Raw genomic sequence first — 22,079 nt, forward strand, 5'->3', positions numbered from 1 at the left:
CTCTGTTCTTAGAGATGAAATGCTCCCAGAGATGGGTGAAGAGAACTTTTGTTTCTGAACAGCTCAACCTTAAAATTGTACCCCAAAAAACTTCAAGAGTGGACCCTCGAAAGCAGTTGTGGGAAAAGCTGTAAGTTGGGGGAAGGGACTCACATCGCGAGCAGAGAGACTCCTCTTCCTAAATGGACTGAACAAAGTTATTTGGAAGTGGGCAGCTGTCTCATTGTGATAATGTGTTCATAGCATGGACAAGAGAGACCCCTCTTCCTAAATGGACTGAACAAGGTTATTATGGAAGTGGTAAACAGACTGAACATCTCAAGGGTTGTCTTTCTTTACATTGTCAGTGGGAGAAGGGAGGAAGGTGGGGGGAGAAGAGTTCTGAAGGTGTGGTATTTTTTTCCTTCTTTTAAGTCTCTTAATAAACTTTTTTATATTCTTTCAAGTTTGGTGCCTGCTTTGCATTTCTCCTAAATCTTATCTCACAAAAGATAAACAGTAGTAAGTATCTTGGACCAAACCACTACACTAAATTGATGTTTCCGCCCGGTTACAACCCCAAGCCGCTACACTTTGCAACCTGTCCACCACCAATTTCCTGAAGTGACTGTGTACCACTACATGGATGATATTTTACTTGCAGATAAAGATCATTCTATTTTGTGTTCCATACAGGTGGCCGTCATTCAGGCAGTTCAAGCAGCTGGCTTGGTTGTTGCACCTGAGAAAATGCAGCAGCAGGCTCTGAGGCATTACCTAGGGTGGAAAATTACTCACCAGACTATCTGCCCTCAGCCTGTAAAGCTTTCTCTTAAGGATAACCTGACCTTGAATGATTTGCATAAATTGTGTCACTCCTCCCTCTGTTCCCGCCCATGACTCAAGTACCGTCCCTGTCTCAAACAACCCCGCCCCCACCCCCTCCCCTCCTCCGGCCGTGTCCCCGCCTCCACGCCCTGCCCCTGTGCCTCCACTCCCCGCCCCTGCCCCTCCACTCCCCACCCCTGCTTCCCATTGTCCTGCCCCAGGTTCCCACAAGCATGTGACTACTTCTCTAAATCCGGGAATCCATGGCTACCAGGAAGTAACTCCTGCTGCTGCTACTACACTCTCTCGTACTAGCAATGGAGCAAACCCTGGCTGGACGCCCTTTCCTTATTCTAATATTAAGGATTTGTGCAAGGCAATTAAGGAGTTTGGAATGCATAGTAATTATCTTAAGAGCCTTTTAAGTGCTACTTTTGCAACTCACTTACTTGTACCTCATGATTTAGTTACAATTATGTAAACCCTTCCCACACCTGGTGATTTTGTGATGTGGAAAAAACAATGGAAAATAATTTTATCTGATTTATTGAAAATTTTGTGGCAAACACCAGATAATTACCTGGACTTTTAGAAATATTATATCGCATTAGACCTTTTATCTGGTGACAATAATATGGAAAATCCTCAAAAACAAGCAATGCTTATCCCTTGTCCAGTTTTTTACTGAAATCACACTTGCTGCTGAAAAGGCCTTATCATTACTACCATCTCAAACTCCTAACTCTCATTATACCACCATCAAGCAATTGCCAAATGAAAATATTATTCACTTTTATAACCGTTTGCGCGAAGCTGTCTTTTCCCAGGTCCCTAATCCTGACCTCCAACAAGAGCTCCTACTCGAACTTCTCCAAGTTAATACGAATGATGCTTGCAAACAAGTCATCCTCACTCTCCCTTTGCATCCCCCTCCGACTGTTGAATCCATCCTCGAAGTCTGTACAAAGAAGGTGCAGCTGAACACAGCTGTTCCCTTTTTGAAAAAAGTGGGGATTGTTGGGGAAGTTGTGGAGAATGCTACGGGTACAGGGGAAACTCAATCGCGAGGTAACTTTATATGCTATCGTTGTCAGAAAAAGGGACATGTAGCTCCCAATTGCAGAACGATTATAACTGCTGATAAAAACTCTTCAAAGACTTTTTCCCCAGGTCAACAGCAGGGAAACTAGTGACTCGACGCGTCCTAACAGCTCTGCGTTCAGACATAAATAGGGCTGCAGACAAAGCAACTTGGACTTCTGGACTCAGGTTTAAGGTAACCTGTGATGAAACACACCATTTCAACAACAACAAACAGACTGTAATACCCATCTCATTCCAGAACGTGGACTACATGCAAGGCTTTACGTACCTTTTTGTTATTGGGGACACTCGGGAAACACCTGCTGGGATGGAGGTTACACCCACACTCATGAAAGTGGATAAGATAAGGGGTGTTCTAACCTAATTGTACAATGTATATATCCACCATAATTTATGCCAAAGGGTCAAGTCATTGCACAGGCCATTCCACTGCCCAAATACCTGCCCACAGATGGTCATATCCCAGCCATCTGTTGGACTGAGGTTTTGGGAAACGACAAACCTGTAATAGAATGTAAGCTCCGTCACAGATCACATCAATTCCGTATAATGGGAATGATAGACACAGGTGCTGATGTGTCTGTCATTCCATTTGATAAGTGGCCTGCACAATGGTAATTGCAATCTCAAGGCATTATATCCACAAACACCATTCAAACTGAAGGTCCTGAAGGACAAATAGCGACACTTTGTCCATATGTCCTAGACACCAAATTCAACGTGTGGGGAAGGGATGCAATGTCTCAGTGGGGAACAAAAATCAATATCACACCTAGACATCAAAATTTTTCCTTGCGGCCGCTGGAGCAAAACATTAGTAGCTGAACAATTGGCTAAAGGAAATATAGTTCCAACTAACAGCCCATGGAACACACCTGTGTTTGTAATACAGAAACTGGGAAAGTACAAATATAGGCTACTCCAAGATCTTAGAGAAATTAATGAGGTTATTGAAGACATGGGACCCCTTCAACCAGGTATGCCATCACCTTCAATGCTCCCACAACATTGGCATTTAGCTGTTCTTGGCATTAAAGACTGCTTCTTTCATATTCCACTCCATCCTGCAGATGCCCCTCGATTCGCATTTTCTGTACCCTCTATTTATCATGAAACTCCCATGGAGCGTTATCATTGGCTTGTGCTTCCCCAAGGTATGAAAAATTCCCCAACTCTCTGCCAAGAGTATATTGCTGAAATTCTATCTGCCATCCGTGCCAAAGCAGAGAAAGCCATCATCCTACATTACATGGATGATGTGCTGGTATGTGCTCCCAATAATCAGTATCTCGAGCAGACACTTAACATGGTGATTGAGGCCCTAGAGGCAAAGGGCTTTGAATTACAACCTGAAAAAATGCAGAGAACAAGCCCTTGGAAATACCTCAGACTCAAAATCACAGAAACCTCTATCACCCCAACACCCGTCACCATTAACAATAACCCAAAAACACTAGAGGAAGTGCAACAAATCTGTGGGACACTGAACTATCTAAGGTCCTGGTTAGGACTCACCACAGAGGATGTAGCTCCGATCGCAAACCTGTTAAAAGGGGAAGGTGGTCCAGCATCCCCATGATCCCTGACAGAAGAGGCAAGGCAGTCTCTCAGAAAGATACAAGAGCTCATTTCCACCAGGCAAGCACACAGGTATCAGCCCTCCCTACCCTTTAAGCTTGTCATTCTAGGGAAGGCACCACGCTTTCACGGCCTCATATTTCAGTGGGACAAAGAGCAGAAGGAACCCCTCATCATAATCGAATGGGTATTCCTTCGATTCCAACCTCCTAAAACCATCACGCAGCCACAAGAACTAATGGCTAAAATTATCATGAAGGGTAGACCAAGGCTCTGCACCCTGGCAGGATGTGACTTTGCATGCATCTACTTACCTGTAACAACTGACACATTAGATCACCTACTCCAAAATAATATAAATTTACAATTTGCATTAGATAGTTACTCAGGCCAAATCTCAAATCATTACCCAAAACATGGCATGTTTAATCTGGCATTCTCTTTCATCCCTCGAGAGATTCAAAGCAGAAAACCCCTCGATGTGATTACCGTTTTTACCGATGCTTCCAGAAACAGTAAAAGGTCCGTGGTCACAAGGAAAAACCCAAAGACGCAAAAGTGGGAATCTGACATCAAGGTAATCTAGGGATCACCACAAGTAGCTGAACTAGCAGCTGTCGTTAGAGCATTTGAGAGGTTCAAAGAACCCTTTAATTTGGTCACTGACTCAGCATATGTAGCTGGAGTAACGGTTAGAGCTGGGCATGCTCTCCTAAAAGAAATCTCAAACAAAAAAATTTATGATTCGCTCTCAAAGCTAATTTATCTGGTTTCCCACAGAGAGCATCCCTATTTTGTCATGCATGTGAGGTCACACAGAAACCTGCCAGGATTTATTGCAGAGGGTAATCGTAGAGCTGATGCTCTGGCTATGCCAGCAGACATAGTTCTATCAGCCGACTTACCAAAGCTCCCCCAAGTTTTTGAACAAGCAAAATTGAGCCATGCCATGTACCATCAAAATATTCCTGCTCTTATCCGCATGTTCCATCTGTCGCGGAAGCAGGCAAAAGCTGTAGTGGCAACATGTCCCAACTGCCAGAAGCTACAGCTCCCATCACTGGGCATGGGAGTCAATCCCAGAGGCATTAATAGCGGTGAAGTGTGGCAGATAGACGTCACACATTTCCCTGAATTTGGGTGATTAAAATACGTTCATGTTTCTATTGATACCTTCTCTGGTGCTATGTATGCCTCTGCACATGCAGGTGAAAAAGCTAAGGACGTTGAAAAACATCTTGTCCAAGCTTTTGCTGTGCTTGATATACCTGAGGAGATAAAAACTGATAATGGACCTGCCTACACCTCTCAGGAGTTTAAAAACTTTCGTCAGCAGTGGGGATTTTGACATGTTACAGGTATTCCTCACTCCCCAACTGGACAAGGCATTGTTGAACGTGCCCATCAAACCCTCAAGCGAATGCTGCTACAACAATCAGGAACCACTAAACTCAACTCACCTGTCCTCAGACTCAGCAAAGCACTGTTTAGCATAAACTTCCTGAATGGCACCTTTGAGGATCCAAACCCTCCCATCTATTGTCATTTCCAGAACACGGGGAGACAGAAACTGAAGGAAAATCCAGAAGTCCTGATCCAGGACCCAGAGACTCAAAAAATCCAAGGACCATACAAACTTGTAACTTGGGGACGTGGGTATGCCAGTGTATCTACCCCTCAAGGACTGAGGTGGATCCCAGGGAAATGGGTAAAACCTTATGTCACTTCCTCAAAAGTCAAGGAGGTTAAAACTGCCTCCTGGAGGAGATGCCATAAAAAAGATCCTGGTTTTGCACCCTCATGTAAACCCCCTACTGCAGATTTTGATGTTAATCCCTTAAGTTAAGTTGCACTGTTTTGCACTCAGGTATTTTGTAAATCTTCGTCCTGATACTCCATACCATAGATGTCCTGACTAACCCCCTGAGTTTTGACTGGGGAATTAAAGACATTCTTGGTACTGTCGAGTTGTAGGGACGATAGATTCCAATTATGTTTTGCACTGTTGTTTTGTTACTGTTCTATGCACTTTTAAGTTACTAAGAGTTATAACCCAGCTTTAAAGAAAAAAAATAGGGAATTGTTGCTGCTTGTTCTGAGCTTCCCCTTCCCCTCCCCAAGACACTTGCCTCTGCCATGTGCTCTGAGCTCCTTTGTTCTAAGCGCGGGCAAAACCAAATGTAACTCAGACTCTTATGCAGTGTCTGATTGGCCGGTCACCCCAGGTCTGCCCCCAGTCCTCCCCTTTCCCCTTCTCCAAATAAAAGAGACGACCAAGGGAGGCCCTGCCTCTCTTGGCTCTGCTACCCTTTCTGCGAAGATCTTTTGTCGTCTGTTTCATTTGAAAGCTTCTAACTGTGGAAAATTGAGCGAGCAGAGAGCTATATTTCTCCCTCTTTGCTTCTGCTGGTGGTATTTGCTTTGCAGCTGATACAGGTACCGATTTTAGAGCTACTACAATGCTAGATTGCCTGTGCTACCTCTCTGGGTTGCTCGAGGCTTTCTAAGGCATTGATCTACAAGCGCTAGCCGGTAAAATGCTGAAAAGATACCTCCTCACCCATCCAAGCTAGGGTAGGCCCCAGACTCAGATTTATCTGATCCTGGGTTGACTTTTCTGTCTCTGCTTTTTGTCCATTTTTTCGTTGCTTCATGTAAAGTCCCCCAGGTACGTATCAAATCGACTACCTCTGCGTTGCCAGCTGAAAGTGCCTGGATTACGGCATCCCCCGGTCCCCTCCAGGTGTCTGGGTTCAAAACATTATCAAAGTCTGCAAAATATCCATGTCTGATGGACCAGGTAGATAATGCAGTGAGCTCCCCATCGCTTATATTAACTCCTGCGTTCTGTATCACAGACTTGAAGGCAGAAAATACCTTGCTTTCTTTAGAGGATTTATGCTCCATGTCTCAGTCTATAGTTCCCCGCAGCCCCAGAGGGGGGCCCGGTCGCTTTCTGGCACTTACCTTCTTAGAGGCTGCAGTTGCAGTACACTTCGCAGGGTCACCAGATGTCACTGTTGTCCACAGGACAGCACAAAGAATGACACGGAATTCAGGTCCAGGATGTATGGAATTATTTAATAATTATCACCTCGTTTATATAACTTGGTTCACAATAGAGAAATGACATTATTGGGTGCCTGACCATACACCTCCCAGAGTGATTGGCTGAAAGCTACGATGCCTCTTTCAAAATATTTTCTTCAGTGAACCAAAACAATATCCACTGCATTCACAAAACACCCTGCACCTGCAAATAGTTTACAAAATACCAAACTGTCTCTCAGCTTAGTTTGCGTGAGAACGGAGACTTTCACAGGAGACTGTAAAGGGTGGAAAATTTCTCTGCTAGCCTCTTCAGCATCTACAGAGTACAATTCTACTTTCTCATTCATGGGGAGCATTGAGAAATATTTGCATCCATGATGAAAAATGGAGTGTTTAGTATGCAGAAAGCTTCCCCACTGTTTTTGGTTTGTTTGTTTTGGGGTTTTTTTTTTAATTAGAAGGCCAGAGAACTGTAACACTGAGAAGCTAGTACGTCACAGTCTATCAGCTGCAATGCTAGCATTCAGGGTTCTGAATTGTGTCTTTGGCTTGCTCATAGGAACTTTGCAAAAAGAATATCTTCAGTGTTAATCAGACCATCTGAACCAGACTGCCAGCTTTGGAGAAGGGAAACAAAATTCAAAACTTGACTGCAAGCCTCCTAGGTCCTGTTGACACCTAAAATCACAAACCAAAAAATATTAAGATGATAAAAAGTGATTGCCTTTAATGGAGGTCCTTCATGGTGCAAATATGGCAAAATGCACATGTAATATGGGACTCTGACAATTTTATAAGTTTAACAAATTAGCATACTTAACAGAAATCATCCAATTAGAGGAACAATTGATAAAGTAATCCCCCCTTTTGGTTCTGCCCCTGCTGAAGACTGCCCCCCCACCCCCTAGCTTCTAACCCCACATTTATTATGTCTACAATATATGGAGAAAATAAGACATCCTTGGTTCACTATAGAGGCAAGACTAAATAAGATTCCAGGAGGGTTAGCTTATTGTTCTAAGTGAAGGGCTAGGAAAAGTACAAGAGTTAGTTAAGGAGCTATACAACTATATAATAGTAGCCTACAGAGCTACAAATATATGGAAAATGTATGAATAGCAAAAATCTTTTGGGCATTGTTACGATTGAGAGGGGAGGGCTTAGACAAGTCCCTGCCTTTGCCCAGGTTTCTGGCAGTAGGCAGCAGCTTTATTGAGACGGCCAACACCCCAAAACCCACTCTTGCTCACAAGTTCTTAATAATGACCAATCAGGTCTATTACAACATGAATTATTTATTGAATAGACACAAGGAAAATACAGACATGAGACTTTAACAGACTTACTACACAGGATAAAAAAAAAGAAACACTATGTTGGGGTTTTAGGAGTTCTCCTGGTTATTTTTCTGTTAAAGGAATTTTCCCCATACCTGCCCTGCTCACCAGGAGCCACCAGCTGCGACAGGAACTGCACCCGAGGGGAAAGGGCCTGACAGATGAGAAGGCTGGCACTGGGTTTGTGATTGTTTGCTGTTACTGCCATAGTTACTGCTGTTTGTTTGACTTGTTATACACATATATAATAGTAAAGAACTGTTATTCCTATTTCCCATATCTTTGCCTAAAAGCCCCTTGATTTCAAAATTATAATAACTCGGAGGGAAGGAGGGTCACATCTGCCATTCCAAGGGAGGCTCCTGCCTTCCTTAGCAGACACCTGTCTTTCAAACCAAGACACACTACTAGTAGGTTTGTAAGACAGTGCACTGATGCCTTAAGAGGCCTCCTAGAAACAGAGACTGGACAGGAGTAAGGGACTAAAAGTAGGTATTTATTTGAAAGGCCTTCAAAGGTACCCCCTGGGGAGCCAGAGGCTATTGCCAAGATGGACCTCAAGATGGACCCCAAGATGGACGACAGGTCACGAGTTCTTCACACTTTTATATGTTTGGTTCATTTGCATGTCAGGGTTAATTCTCCAATTAAAGCTTCAGTTTAATGATGTAATTCCCCTCTGCTTGCCCCCCTTCTCGACTCTTTGGTTTATACTTTTTGGGCCTAGGACAGTCTGAGTGTCCTTGAAGAGCAGGCCCAGAGAGGCTTTGTTATGTCTACCTAGCACGAGGGAGCAGAAATTAACAGGCTACAAGAGACTTCAGAGTCACACACCAAGTAGTACAGAATTTGAAAAATATAAAAGTTAAAACCTAAGGTATCATTTCCCCCCTTTAGAGGCTTGATAAGGCCTCTACGTTGTCGAGATTCTGATTTAAATATTCTAATATCCACTAATAATATGTGTCTAACAGCAGTATATATCTATAAACAAGAATTATAATTACAATCATTATAAACAATCTTTAATCCAGGGTCAGTTTGGTAACCATGAAACCAGGGTGTGGAAGATACAGTCAGCTTTGAATGTTATCCAATGTAAGATTGTACCGGTTTGGCCAAATTTAGAAATATCTCCTCTGAGAGAAGGCACAACCACCCCTCCCCCACCAGGTTCGGGAAAAAAATAAATTTTCCTCGAAGGAAAGTGAAGAAGATAAAACTATCTATTTAACAAACACACGGGAAAGGAAAATGAGGTTAAATGCTAAAATCTTTCGCTGTGGAGGAAAAACCTGGGAAAGCGTTAGAGTCCTCCCTTTGGTCTCCTCGGAGCTGGGGCTTGGCCCAGGACCAGGCCCTCTGTGCCCGATGAAAAGTCCTCCCGATGTGCTCTGAGGTTGAAAGCAGTCCAGTAGCAAAGGGAGAAAATCCGGACTTCTAGAGAAGGAAAAGCAAAGTCCAACTCTCAGTCTCTCTCTGGAGAACCAGAAACTGAAAACAACTGGCCAAAAGCTGACTGGAACACAGCAAGCCGGGTGCTTCCTTGCTCCCCTGCCGCGGCTGGGGGGAAAAAACAAACCTCCTATCTTTATGTGACCTTGAACAAGCTGCAAACTGCTTTGAGAAAGTTTTGCTCAGTTTTTTCTTCTCCCTCTCAGGCTCAGTTTAGAGGCATAAAAAGGCACAAAAATTAATTTCTGGGCATAGGCAGCGATATGGGATACACATCATAACGTCACCCCAAGACAAAGATCTAAGTTCTCAAATTGTAAACAAATTCTGTTGATCTTTTCACTTCAGTTTACATGTCAATTATTAATTTTGTATCCAAATGAATGTCCTTGGATATACTTTGGACTATAATCATATGCAAAATTTGGTTCCAAACCTGAGTCGGGGCTACCAACTGTGTAGATAATAAGCACAGGAAAAATCATTTAAACTACATCATCTTCGTTTGAATCAGTCTCTGTTTTCTCAGTTCTTTCAGGAGCAGAAGCCTTCTTAACTCTGGAGTAGTGAATCCAGGGTCCTTTGCCAGCAACTTTGACTGCGGTGAGGGTGGTCAGCAAAATCTGGAATGGTCCTCTCCACTTGGCCTGTAGAGGATCACTGTCCCACCACTTAACATAGACCCAGTCTCCAGGCTGGAAGGGATGTGCAGGGGTGTCCAGTCCTATGTGCCTGGATAACACAATGTAATTCTGGAGCTTCTGCAAAGTAGAACCTAAAGCCATTAGATATTTCTGCAAATCAAGTTTTCCCCTCATGTGAATTTCACCTGGAACATGTGGAATTTGATATGGCCTGCCATAAAATATTTCATAGGGACTGATGTCCCTCTGCCTTGGTTGCATGCGGATCCTCAGTAAAGCTATAAGCAAGGCCTGAACCCACGTCATGGTTGTCTCTTGACAAATTTTGCTAATTTGTGCCTTAAGGGTCCCATTCATGCGTTCCGCCTTACCACTTGCTTGGGGTCTGTAAGGTGTGTGCAGATCCCAAGCAATTCCCAAAATCTGGCTAACCTCTTGAATCATATTTGCAACAAAATGTGGTCTCCTGTCAGAGGAAATACCCAAACGAACCCCAAACCTTCATATTATATGATTAAGCAAAATGTTTACCACCTCCTTGGCTGTGTTAGTGCGACAGGGGTAAGCTTCAGGCCATCCACTGAAGGTGTCAACCAATACCAGTATGTACCTGTATCCTTCATTGCGTGGTAACTCAGCAAAGTCTTTTTTGCCAGTAATCTCCAGGAAGATCCCCTGCCTTTGTGTCGGGGTCCCTCCCCCGCCATGTAGCCCTGGGAGAGGGGCCCTGGGGGGACACACAGGGTTTCCCCGCCCCTGGTCAGCCTCATTCCCCATTGGTTATTTTGTGTTTCCCTGCGCGGTCAAAGGACCCTCGGGTCCCGCGACTGTAGCAGTTCCTTGGCAGCGCCCAGGCCATGCGGCTGTAGAAATAAATATCTCTCTGAAACATCTATCAAGAATCTGTCCATATATATTTCCTTTCCACGGGACTCCTGGTTTGATATATGCGTGCTACAGTATCCCCACTGTAACACTTTTGTTACTCCTAACACAACTCTTTTCCTCGTATCAGGATTGTTTTTGCAGCAGATTTCACACTTGCTCACTACTGATTGTACAATATCTGTCATTCCCTTTCCTATTACTACCTTCTTTAGATGTTTCAGAAGATTTTCAACCCTGAAACGTGTACTTTCATGTTCTCTTCGAGCTAGCTCTCAAAGAATTAGAGGTGGGACTACAACCTGATTTGCAGGTGTAACAGCCCATCCATTTTCTGTGATCTCAGCATTAAGAAACAATTAACTTGTGGTCTGCCTGATCATATTTTGGGGTGAACCCTGACAAATCAATCTCTTTTTGTGGAATTACTGCAAGAATACCTTTTTCTGCAGCCCCTCTTGCTGTTTCATCAGCAAAGTGATTTCCCAATTCTGGAGTGGTTTTCCCTTTCTGGTGACCCCTACAGTGCATGATAGCTACTTCTGTGGTTTTTTTGATGCTCTCTAAGAGGGCAAGGATTTGTTCAGCGTGTTTGATCTGGTTACCTTGAGCGTTCAACAGTCCTCCTTCCAGATGGCTCCATGGGTGTGGACAACACTAAATGCATATTTAGAGTCAGTCCACATATTTACTTTCTTTCCTTTGCTCAGGTCTAGGGCCCTTGTCAAAACAATCAGTTTGGCTTTCTGCGATGACACATCTGCTGTCAGGGCCTTTGCCTCGATCACCTTGTCCTGGGTTGTTACTGCATAACCTGTCATTCGCTTACCATTTCTCATGAAGCTGCTCCAGTCTGTAAACAGCTCCCAGTCTGGATTTTCCAGGGGCACGTCCTTCAGGTCTGGTCTGCTGGAATAGACCTCCTCGATTGTCTGCAAACGGTCATGCTCAGGCACATTGTCAGTTAAGGTAGAGGACAGAAACATGGCAGGGTTAACAACAGAAGTTGTTTTCAGGGTAACATCATCCTGTTCTAACAGCAGTGACTGATATCTAAGCATTCGGTTGCCGGACAGCCAATGTCCTCCTTTCTGTTCCAGTACTGCTGCTACTGCATGTGGCACATACACTACAATGTGTTGTCCAAGGGTGAGTTTTCGGGCCTCTTGAATCAGGATGACAGTAGCCTCCACGGCCTTCAAACACCCAGGCCACCCTTGGCTAACATTGTCTAGCTGTTTGGAAAAGTAGGCCACAGCCCTCCGTTGACTTCCGAGGTACTGTGCTAATACGCCCAATGCCAAATTAAGTCTCTCGTGTAAAAAGTTCAAAAGGTTTAGTCAAGTCTGGTAAGTCCAGTGCTGGAGCTGACATTAGAGAGTGTTTCAGCTGTTTAAATGCAGCCCTTGTGCTTTCAGTCCAAATTATAATGCCATTTTCAGCTGCTTTTATTGCTCCATATAAGGGATTCACCAACAACCCATAATTTGCTATCCACAAACGACACCAACCTACCATTCCCAGGAAAGTTTGTGTTGGGGTCCCTCCCCCCTGCCATGTACCCCTGGGAGAGGGGCCCTGGGGGGGGACACACGGGGTTTCCCTAGCCCCTGGTCAGCCTCGTTCCCCATTGGTTGTTTTGTGTTCCCCTGCGCGGGCAAGGACTCTCGGGTCCTGTGATTGTAAGAGTTCCTCGTCAGCTCTCTGGCCATGCAGCTGGAGAAATAAACATCTCTCTGAAACATCTATCAAGAATCAATCCATATATATTTCTTTCTCACGGGCCTCCTTGTTTTATACATCGTGTTACAGAATCCCCACTGTAACAAATGGTGGTTAATTGCGAGCAGAACGATCCCCGATCCCTAAGCGACTGATTTGTCTGAGTAAACCCTAGAAACTTTGGATTCCTCTTCTTGTTTTTGTTTTGCTATTCCATATCTAAACTATGGAGGAACCATGGGAAGACTCTTGGCTCTCAGAGCCGCATATGGACATTTATCTTAAACTTGAAAAGATTCTTGAACAAGGATTTGTAAATTTTAGCTTGATTCAAGCTCAAAAGGAACTGAAACATTTCGTTTCATGGTTGTTTAAGAACTTTTTCTATGTTTCTTGGGATTTAATTCTTACCAAAGACTTTTGGAAGACCATTTGGACACAGTTAATTTTTGAGTCAAAATATATGCCGATGGAAGAATATTTTCATGAATATTATTTAATTACCTAGACTGTTGAGCAATGTCAGCTGTGTCTTGGTGAAGGGAAGTCTGACTCAGGGACCGTGAGGCCTCGGCCATGTGGACCGAGCCCTCTCTGAGCAGCAGCGAGGCAGTTCCCGTGCGCGGGGGGAGCGGCACAAGCTGCAGTGTCGGTGGAAGAGCCAGGCGCGGCAGGAGCAGTGCGACCCGGCCTTGCCCACCTGGCCCTGCGCGGCACGTGGGAGAGCGAGCCCCGTGAATGCCTGACCGAAAATTATACAAGGTAGAAAAGGGTTACAAGCATCGCAGGTCACTGGGCCTGATGGTGTTCCTGTAAAAGGCAGTATATATGCTAAAAATCGTAGTCCTGTTAGACAATGTCTCCATTGTAAGCCCCCCCTACAGTCTCCCTTTCCTAATCCCACCTTTCTCTTTTACCCTATATCCTATTACCCCCAGTGTATTCCCAATCCATTTATTCACCCATGGTTTCCCTCACAAAACCACGCCTTTGCCAATTGTTTTCCCAAAAATCCCTTTCCAATGCTGAGTGGGGGGTGAAAAGGGGGAGGGAAGAAATTAAACCCTCTCCTGCCTCAGTTTCCCCACCACGCATGCTCAGAGAGTTCTGTCTCCCTTCTGTCAGCCCTAAGATGTTCCAGAGAATCTGTTTGGACATTTAAAGACTCAGGAGGGTGGCTTATTTCATTTTAAAACTGTTATTGTCAATGTTAAGTTTTAAATCTCTTTTTTTAAAAATAAATGGGTGAAATGTTGGGGTCCCTCCCCCCTGCCACTTAGCCCTGGGAGAGGGGTCCTGGGGGGGAGGCACGGGGTTTCCCGAGCCCCTGGTCAGCCTCAATCGCCATTGGTTGTTTTGTGTTCCCCTGCGCGGGCAAGGACCCTCTGGTCCCGTGATTGTAAGAGTTCCTCGGCAGAGCTCCGGCCATGTGGCTGGAGAAATAAACATCTCTGAAACATCTATCAAGAATTTGTCCATATATATTTCTTTTCCACGGCCTCCTTGTTTGATACATCGTGTTGCAGTAATCCCCACTGTAACAAGTTTGCATCTCTCTCACAGTGGGGGGCTCTGGAAGTCGGCAGATGGCTTCTTTCTGTTCCTTGCTGAGCTGTCGGTGTCCACGGAAGATCTCAAGTCCCAAGTAAACTACTGATTCCTTGGCAATCTGTGCTTTGTCTTTAGAAACTCTGCACCCACCCAGTCCCAAAAAGTTTAACAAGCTTACAGTGAATTGGATGCAGTCATCTCTGATCTTAGCTGCAATCAAGATGTCATCAATATACTGAAGGATAACCCCTCCTGGCTCTTGTCTTCTCCAATCTTCCAATTCCTTTGCTAGCTGGTTTCCAAATATTGTCGGGCTATTCTTGAAACCCTGGGGTAGGACTGTCCAAGTAAGCTGACTTTTCCTCCCCGTTTCGGGATTTTCCCACTCAAAAGCAAAAAAGTTCCTGGCTGTTTTTATGCACAGGAATGCAGAAAAAGGCATCCTTCAGGTCCACGACAGTAAACCACCCTAATTTGTCTGTCAGTGTGGTCAAAAGTATATAATGGTTTGCTACCACTGGGTGTATGTCCTCTGTAATTCTGTTAATTACCTTTAAATTTTGCACTAATCGGTTACTCTTACCATCAACTTTCTTTACCGGAATGATTCGGCTCAGTCTGTTGACGTCATCCGCTGAGCCGGTTTCCAGGCGCGCGGCGTTGCTATGGAAACTCAAGGGCCTGAGAGCGAGAGGGACACCACTCCTTCTTTGGGAGGTTCCCTCCCCGCCCTCTTGGTGGAAAGCCTTGCCTCCCGGCTCCACCTCTAAGGACGGTGCCGTGGGCTGCACACGCTGGCTGTCCTCTCCCCTAAGTCCCTCCCCCCCAGGAGGAACCGGAGGAAAGGGGGAGAGAGATAGGGGCGGTATGCAACCGGGAGCCGAGGAGGATGCATGCGCTAACCAGGGCTGCCACGGCCAGCCTCCCGGCGGCCAGGGCCACCCTCCCCCCCTTTCGGCGGCCGCTGAAACCGCGGCAGCGATCGCGGGCGGGGAAGGGGGAGGGATCGGGGCCGCGGGCAGCGGCGGAGGGGCCGGGGCTGTGGCCGGGGCCGCCAGCGGCAGCGAGGGGGAGGGGCTGACTCCACCTCCTCCTGCTCCTTTTTCACTGGCAAAGAGCCACGTAAAGCTGCTTTTTCCTTTTTCTGATTTTTTTTTTTTTTTAAGCAGTATATGCTCCTTCTTTGATTCTTATAACTGGGCTATAAATAAAAAGGGTCTTGCATACTCAATTTCTAAGAAGCACTGGTGTTTTTGGAGGCTTGATATTAAACTCAATATTAATTCTTCATCTAGGCTACCACATTGGGGGCACCTTTGCCGGTTATCTAACCTATAAACTGGCCAGATCACTGTGGAAAGCCGAATTAATTCTGCTTTTGTAAGGGTTTTATCTTTGCCAGACAATTTTTCCCAGTTTTCTAATACTAAACTTAAATGAGAGTTCTGTGGTATTTCATTCCCCATATGAAAAATATTACCGCCCATGGTTTTATGCTTATAAACACAAAATTCACAAAAATAAAGCAAAGAGATCTAAAAACATTCTATAAAGCAAAGAGAGAAAACTAGAGAAGGTAGAATTTGAACCCACAACTCCAGGGATTTAAATTGTGGCTGGAAATACATTCTAAGTCTCCAAGCCGCTGTGCCACCTGTGGCTGTGTGTTTTAGGGTGTTGGCTGGACACAAGCTAGCAACAAACCAACAGAGGAAAAGTTAAATTCCCTGGAACTCTCACACCAGTTGCCTGACAAGCTCTCACGAGCTGCCAAGCTAACAAAAAGGGGAAACACCAAATGAAACCCCCTTGGACTCTCCCAAGTCCCTAAACAAACTGTAAGAGATCGCTTAACCCCTCACCCAGGTGCTAACAGAATACCACCTTTATTCAGTTACTCACGTGCCTCTGTGCTGGATGGGGAGAGTTTTCTGGGCTCTTGCTGCTCCTCTGCCTCCTGGACTGTAGCAACTGCCCCCTCAGGTGCCCGCAGTGGGGGGAGCTGAGCTGAATCTTTCTGAGTCCCAGAGAATTTTCAGAAGCCTCGTTGTCCCTTACGGTTGGTGCCAAAGAACTGATGCCTTAAGAGGCCTCCTAGAAACAGAGACTAGTCAGGAGTAAGGGAATAAAAGTAGGTATTTATTTGAAAGGCCTTCAAAGGTACGCCCTGGGGAGCCAGAGGCTATTGCCAAGATGGACCCCAACATGGATGACAGGTCAGGAGTTCTTCACACTTTTATATGTTTGGTTCATTTGCATGTCAGGGTTAATAATCCAATTAAAGCTTCAGTTTAATGATGTAATTCCCCTCAGCTTGCCCCCCCCTTAGAGGCTCTTTGGTTTATACTTTTTGGGCCTAGGACGGTCTAGGTGTCCTTGAAGAGCAGGCCCGGAGAGGCTTTTGTTATGTCTACCTAGCATGAGAGAGCAGAAATTAACAGGCTACAAGAAACTTCAGAGTTACACACTAAGCAGTACAGGATTTGAAAAATATAAAAGTTAAAACCTAAGGCATCAGCACAATATTAAAGATACCTATGTTACTGCTAGTGAAGAAATAATATAGGTTAGAAGACAATGTTACTTTCCAGTGAATGATAGAGATGTGCAAGAGGTCTCCTTTCCCTCAGTTCCCAGGAAAGTAACTCAATACCCACGTCTCGGCTTCAAGGAGAACTCCTCACACACTGTCTTGGGGTGACTTGATGTTGTATTCCCTATTGCTGCACTATGCCTAGAAATTAGTATATATGCCTTTCTATGCCTTTAAACTGAGCCTGAGAGGGAAGAGAGAAAAGTGTACTTTTTCAGAGCAGTTTGTTTTCATGTTCCAAGTACACAGAGATAAAACCTGTCTGCTTCTGCAGAGCAAGGGTGGGGAAGCAGCCTGCTTGCTTTCCAGCCAGCTTTTGGCCAGTTTTTCATCTCCTTTTCCTCTGGAGAGTTAAACTTTTGTTTTCCTGGGACTTCATTTTTTTTCCCTTTTTCTCTGCTGGACTGTTTCAACATGAGAATACATGGGGAGGAATTTCCACCGAGGCCTTGGCCCTGGAGGGAGCTGTCATGGGTTAGCAAGCATAGTCCCGGAAGTGATGTTCTTGCTAAGGGGTGCTTACAGCTTCCTCTGTGACCTGACCTGACAGAACCTATCAGCTGGCCAGTTTGACTATGGACAATTCTTTGAGCCACTTAAAATTGTGACCGCCTCTGTGATCCACACTTAAGACTAGACTAACCCCCCCCCCCCCCCCCCCCAGCTCTTTCTCGTTTCTGGTGCTGGGACTGGTGGCTGCGGACCCCCTGTGGGGGCCAGCAGGCCCGGCCTAGGCCCTGCTCGGGCCAGGCCGGGCCAGGCCACAGCCATCCTGGAACCGATGGGCCCTGTTCCACCTGCGGAACCTCCCCACAGCCTGCTGTGGGAAGCTGGAGCGGCTAGGAACGCCCCCCCCCCCCCCCACCCCTCCACTGCGGCCAAGATTTAGCTAAAGCTGCGCCATTGTCTGGCAGAGATGATGTGACCAACAGCGATAAGCCACATTCCAGCTGCAAGGTCTAGGTGAGATTAACCCTTTTAGTGCTATGAAGAGCTGAAAACCTGAGGGAGAAGAAAGAGGAGATGCTTAAAGCTGAAATTCTGTTGTAAAGCTATGATATATCAGAGTACCCACGGTAATTTCATGAAGGCATGGGGGTGGAGCCTTCAACTTGTACTTGTGAGCAAAAGCTCCTGCGCTGAGATAGGCAGATGCTGAAACAGCTGTAATTTCATGAGAAGTTTGAACAGGGAGAGATGGAAGCGAGGAGGACTTTTGCTCCAAATGGGAAAGGAGAAATCCTGAGTTCCTAGAGATGCTCCCAGAGATAGTCCTAAAGATGAAGATGAGGAAGACCCTTTGCTCCCAGGGAAGGCAAAGGGCCTCTGCTCTTAGAGATGAAATGCTCCCAGAGATGGGTGAAGAGAACTTTTGTTTCTGAACGGCTCAACCTTAAAATTGTACCCCAAAAAACTTCAAGAGTGGACCCTCGAAATCAGGTGTGGGAAAAGCTGCAAGTCGGGGGAAGGGACTCGCATGCGAGCAGAGAGACTCCTCTTCCTAAATGGACTGAACAAAGGTTATTATGGAAGTGGTAAACAGACTGAACATCTCAAGGGTTGTCTTTTTACATTGTCAGTGGGAGAAGGGAAAAAGGTGGGGGGGAAGGAGAAGAGTTCTGAAGGTGTGGTATGATTTTTTTTTTCTCCTTCTTTTAGGTCTGTTAATAAACTTCTTTGTATTCTTTCAAGATCGGTGCCTGCTTTACGTTTCTCCTAATTCTTATCTCACAGAAGGTAAGCAGTAATGAGTATTTTGGACCAAACCACTACAAATATCTTGGTCACTTAATAAGCAAGGGAAGTCAAAAATTAAACCCAGAGAGAATTATAGGGATTCTATCCCTTCCCCCTCCCTCTTCAAAGAGAGAAATTAGAAAACTACTTGGATTATTGGGATATTGTAGACTATGGATTGAAGGATATACACAAGCGGTAAAATTTCTGTATGAGAAGTTGACAGAAGGACATGATTTAAAATGGATGTACTAGTTTGAAAACGAACTAGTGGGAGACACCAAGTCAGAATAACAATTTAATAGGGAAATAAAACAAGGAAAAAAAAATATAAAGGCATATAACACTGGGTTAAACTGACAGAGGCAGGATACAACCTGACACCCTGTTAATCAGGGTGGTGGTAGCAGTCCGGTAGAATGGTGGCTGCAGTCCTCCCCAAGTCGCGATCCTGTAGAAAAAGGGTCTGCTCCTCCTCAGAAGGTCCAGTGGTGGCTATGTAGCTCCTGTCCTCTGGAAATCCAGTGGGAAGGTTGTCTCTGGTGTTCAGAGTCTCAGATTATATCCACGATGGGATGCTTGGTTCCTCCCTCTGGGTGGAGCATCTCACAATGGGGTAATGAGTCATGAGGCCAAGTGTTGATTAGGCTCATTAACAGAAGATAGTCCGGAGGGAGTTATCTCTGAGTCATGCGGCAAGACAATGATGGGCCATTGACAGCAAGATAGTCTGGGGGGAGGAGGCAAGGAAACACTGCCCCACCTGATTTCAACAGCTCATGAGGATGGAAATAGAATACACTGCAACCCAGGACATTATCCACCCTTTATTCCATTACCATCTACATCATCCCAAATCAATACCTTCCTTAAACTCTACACACACACACACATACATATATATACAATGAAACCCTACACACAGTTCTCACCTAATATTAGGGCTCCTTGTGGTACACCACCGGTTTCCCCATCTTTCTGCATTACCCACCATGTACAACCAGGTCCTTGAGCAAAGACAATCCCACGGATGGGTTTGCCTTTGCCTGAGGTGGGATTAATCCAAACAGTCTTTCCAAAAATACCTCTCAGGTGTACCACAGGGACTCCATCTCCATCCACTGTGTGCAAGGGCTCAGACTCGGCAGGACCAGCTCGATTGATGGGCCCTCGGGTATTGACCATCCAGGTGGCCTTTGCTAAGTTCACTTCCCAATTTTTGAAGGTCCCCCCACCAAGTGCCTTTAGGGTAGTTTTAAGTAGTCCATTGCAGCGTTCAACTTTTCCGGCAGCTGGTGCATGATAAGGAATGTGATATATCCATTCAATACCGTGTTCTCTGGCCCAGGTGTTGATGAGGCTGTTCTTAAAATGAGTCCCGTTGTCTGACTCGATCCTCTCAGGGGTGCCATATCTCCACAGGACTTGCTTTTCCAGGCCCAGGATGGTGTTCTGGGCAGTAGCATGAGGCACAGGGTAGGTCTCCAGCCATCCAGTGCTTGCTTCCACCATGGTCAATATGTAGCGCTTGCCTTGGCGTGTTTGGGGAAGGGTGATGTAATCAATTTGCCAGGCTTCCCCATACCTGTACTTTGACCATCGTCCGCCGTACCACAAAGGCTTCACCCGCTTGGCCTGTTTGATTGCAGCACAGGTCTCCCAACTGTGGATGATCTGTGAGATGCTGTCCATGGTAAGGTCCACCCCTCGGTCACGGGCCCATTGGTATGTTGCATCTCTCCCCTGATGACCAGAGGCATCATGGGCCCAACGAGCTAGGAATAATTCTCCCTTGTGCTGCCAGTCCAGATCCACCTGTGATACTTTCACCCTGGCAGCTCGGTCCACCTGCTCGTTGTTGCGATGCTCTTCATTAGCCCGACTCTTGGGTACGTGCGCATCCACGTGTCGAACCTTCACGGTCAGCTTCTCTACTCGGGCGGTGATGTCCTGCCAAATCTCAGCCGCACAGATGGGTTTCCCTCTGCACTGCCAGTAGGCCTTTCTCCAGCAATCCAGCCATCCCCACAGAGCATTAGCTACCATCCACGAGTGGGTGTAGAGATAGAGCCTCGGCCACTTCTCTCATTCAGCAATATCCAAAGCCAGCTGGCCAGCCTTAAGCTCTGCAACCTGACTCGATCCACCTTGTCCCTCGGTAGCTTGTGCAACTTGCCGTGTGGGGCTCCATACTGCAGCTTTCCACTTCCGGTTAGCGCCTACAATTCGGCAGGAACCATCAGTGAAGAGGGCATAACGTCTTTCAGTCTCCGGTAGCTCATTATATGGTGGGGCTTCGACAGCACGAGTCACTTGCTCTTCCTCTTCTTCAGAAGATAACCCAAAAGTGTCACCTTCAGGCCAGTTTGTTATAATTTCCAGAATCCCAGGGTGATTCGGGTTTCCAATACGGGCACGCTGTGTGATGAGAGCAATCCATTTGCTCCATCTGGTGTCGGTGGCGTGATGCGTGGAAGGAACCTTTCCCTTGAACCTCCAACCCCAGCACCAGTAGTCGGGGTGCCAGAAGCAACTGTGCTTCCGTGCCGATTACCTCTGAGGCTGCTTGAACTCCTTCATAGGCGGCCAAGATTTCTTTCTCTGTGGGAGTGTAGTTGGCTTCAGACCCTCTGTCGTTTTGGCTCCAGAATACCAGTGGGCGGTCCTGAGTCTCCCCAGGCACCTTCTGCCAAAGGCTCCAGGACAGACCATTGTTCCTGGCTGCAGAGTAGAGCACATTCTTCACCTCTGGTCCTGTCCTGACTTGGCCAAGGGCTACCGCATGAGCGATTTTCTGCTTGATCTGGGCGAAGGCTTGCTGCTGTTCAGGGCCCCAATGGAAATCGTTCTTATTGCAGGTAACCAGGTAGAGAGGGCTCACAATCTTGCTGAACTCAGGAATGTGCATTCTCCGAAAACTTATGGCACCTAGGAAAGCTTATGTTTCCTTCTTGCTAGTCAGTGGAGACATTGCAGTGATCTTATTGATGACTTTGGTGGGAATCTGACGTCGTCCATCTTGCCATTTCACTCCCAGGAACTGGATCGCTTGGACAGGTCCCTTGACTTTGCTCCTTTTGACGGCAAAGCCGGCTTCCAGGAGAATCTGGATGATTTTCTCTCCTTTCTCAAATACTTCCTTTGCTGTGTTTCCCCACACGATGATGTCGTCGATGTACTGCAGATGTTCTGGAGCCTCACCCTCTTCTAATGCAGTCTGGATCAGTCCATGGCAAATGGTGGGACTGGGTTTCCACCCCTGCGGCAGTCAGTTCCAGGTGTACTGCACGCCCCTCCAGGTGAAGGCAAACTGAGGCCTGCATTCTGCTGCCATAGGAATGGAGGAGAAGGCATTGGTGATATCGATGGCGTACCACTTCACTGCTTTGGACTCCAGCTCGTACTGAAATTCCAACATGTCCGGCAGGGCAGCGCTCAATGGTGGCGTGACCTCATTCAGGCAATGGTAATCCACCGTCAGTCTCCATTCTCCACTGGACTTATGCACTGGCCATATAGGGCTGTTGAAAGGTGAACGGGCCTTGCTGACCACCCCTTGGCTCTCCAGTTTTTGAATCATCTCATGGATGGGAACCACAGTCTCTGTCAGTGCGA

The 22,079-nt window shown here is 46.1% G+C and overlaps 1 long non-coding RNA gene across 1 annotated transcript; it reads right to left on the reverse strand.

Moving 5' to 3' along the window:
* Positions 1-7,815: 7,815 nt before the first annotated feature.
* LOC138102732 (uncharacterized) lies at positions 7,816-16,222 on the reverse strand. Its single transcript, XR_011147499.1, has 2 exons — positions 11,691-16,222; positions 7,816-10,064 (listed from the first exon to the last, which is right to left on the reverse strand). It is a non-coding gene; the product is annotated as an uncharacterized lncRNA (long non-coding RNA).
* Positions 16,223-22,079: the final 5,857 nt, after the last annotated feature.

This window comes from Aphelocoma coerulescens (assembly GCF_041296385.1).
Source record: "Aphelocoma coerulescens isolate FSJ_1873_10779 chromosome W unlocalized genomic scaffold, UR_Acoe_1.0 ChrW_unloc_scaf_1, whole genome shotgun sequence".
Lineage (NCBI taxonomy): Eukaryota > Metazoa > Chordata > Aves > Passeriformes > Corvidae > Aphelocoma > Aphelocoma coerulescens.